This window comes from Halichoerus grypus, chromosome 1 (genome assembly GCF_964656455.1).
Source record: "Halichoerus grypus chromosome 1, mHalGry1.hap1.1, whole genome shotgun sequence".
NCBI lineage: Eukaryota > Metazoa > Chordata > Mammalia > Carnivora > Phocidae > Halichoerus > Halichoerus grypus.
This window is the reverse complement of record NC_135712.1, coordinates 191,451,804-191,453,997: the sequence shown is the minus strand read 5'-3', so window position 1 is coordinate 191,453,997 and position 2,194 is coordinate 191,451,804. Positions and strand designations below refer to the sequence as shown.

At 37.7% G+C, this 2,194-nt stretch overlaps 1 non-coding gene across 1 annotated transcript; it reads left to right on the top strand.

Annotated features, from left to right (window-relative positions):
- The first annotated feature begins 1,110 nt into the window (after window positions 1–1,110).
- TRNAK-CUU (transfer RNA lysine (anticodon CUU)) lies at window positions 1,111–1,183 on the top strand. The gene has a single exon. It is a non-coding gene; the product is annotated as a tRNA-Lys (tRNA).
- Window positions 1,184–2,194: the final 1,011 nt, after the last annotated feature.

The following is a 2,194-nucleotide window of genomic DNA, read 5'->3' as shown; positions in this document are numbered from 1 at the left end:
TACATGCTGGTTTATGATATCAAAATGCCCTCCAGAAAGGAGGCAGAAATTTACATCCACCGGCTGGCTAATCTTTAAATTCTTAAGAATACAAAATGAATATTTTATCTTTTTTCCTTTAGGATAGAAAAGAGGAAAACACACGAAGGGCTAATACACCTAGATTTAAACCAGCAAGTAAGAATGTATACAGAAGTGCCCCTAAAAGCCTACAAATCAATCCAATTAAACTCAGTTCAATGAAAAGATTACTGGGATGCCTGGCTGGCTCAGTTGGGGGAGCATGTGGCTCTTGATCTCGCGGTTATGAGTTCAAGCCCCACATTGGGTGTAGAGATTACTAAAAAAATAAATAAACTTAAAAAAATAAAAAAGGTTATTAAGTGACTACTATATGCAAAGATAAGGCTAGCTTTTGTGGGAGCAAAAAGATGAGAAGCCATGAACTCAGTATTCAGAATACTCACACCCTAATAGCACAAATTCCTTGGCTATTTATCTTCACTTAAGCCTATATGATAAGAATGGGCCCTAAGGATTTACTCTTAAAGGGGCAATGACTCCTACATTAAATTTGGTACAAAACTCAAAAGATGTTAAGTGAAAAGCAAGTCTCTCTCCCATTCTTATTCCCCAGTTCCATACCTTCACCCACTGCTCTTCTCTTCAGAGGTTACCATTGTTATTAATTTCCTGTGTATCTTCCCAGAAAATGCTCTGCATATGTATATACAGGAATATGCTGAGCAGGCAAAAACATTGTCCACTCATCGCTTACTCATTCAAGCAGATTTTTAATACAATAGTATTATACTCACACATGATTTTACATGTTGCTTTTAAAATTATACCTTGGGGATTGTTCCATATTCACTCATATAGAATTGCCTCATTTATTTTTAACCTGAAGATTGTTCCATAGTCACTTTAGGGAGCTGCTTCATTCTTTTTTACCATCAACACAATTTTTCATTGCATGAACGTATTTAACCAGTACTCTATTTAATGGACCACTAGGTTGCTCCCAACATTTTGCTGATATAATCCTGCAATGAATACCCCTCTAGATACTGAAATCATTTTGGAATAAGAAATGACTGTGTGGGGGGCGCCTGGCTGGCTCAGTCGGTAGAGCATGGGACTCTTAATCTCACGGTCATGAGTTCAAGCCCCACGTTGGGCATGGAGATTACTTAAATTAAAAAATAAATAAATGAAAAAAAGAAAGAAATGACTGTGTGAAGGTAGTAATATTTGGCTTCAGATCAAATTGGTAAGTACTTGGTAGAGACATTTGTTGGGTTATAAATGAGTCTTAAAAGAACAAAGCATTAAAGATATGCTGTGTCTGAAATATGTTCCCCCCAACAATTGTTACAACAACAGAAAAGCATAAAAGCCAACAGGAAATCTCCACCCACTTAGACTCCTCAGGCGGAGTAAATAGATAGGCCTTACCCAGTGTCTTCCAGGTCCACAGTGGAGCTTTGTCCCACTAACAGTGGGGACTCCCTGTAGAATCCATGTCTTGGCACTAACAACTTTCCCTAGAGAGTTTGGATCCAGCAATATGGACACACAAATATTCATTTGTCACACAAATAATTCATCAAAAGGCCTTTGGACATGCAAGTGGAGGAGCAGAGTTCCTTTTGCCCTCTCCATTGGCTTTTTTTTTTTAAACTTCATTTTGAAATAATTACAGTTAGAGAAAAGTTTTAAGAATAGCACAAAGAACTCCCACTTTATTCAAAGTCATTACTTTTTTAAAAAGATTTTATTTATTTATTTATTTGAGAGAGAGAGAGAGAGCATGTGAGAGAGCATGAACAGTGGAGAGGCACAGAGAGAAGGAGAAGCCGACTCCCCACTGAGCAGGGAGCCAGACCCAGGACCCTGGCTAGGATCATGACCTGAGCTGAAAGCAGATGCTTAACCAACTGAGCCACCCAGGCGCCCTTCAAATCCATTACTTATAAAAAGTTTGGTCACATTCTCCTCTTTTTACATATATGTATATATATTTTTTAATATATATATATTTTTTTTTTTCTCAATTATTTAAGAGTAGGTTGTATACATACTGCTCCTTTACCCCTTAATACTCCAGTGTGTGTTTCCTGGAAACAAAGATATCCCACTGATTTTATTGGGGGAAAGACTGACCTGGCTACTCCCATCTAAGAGCTAGAAG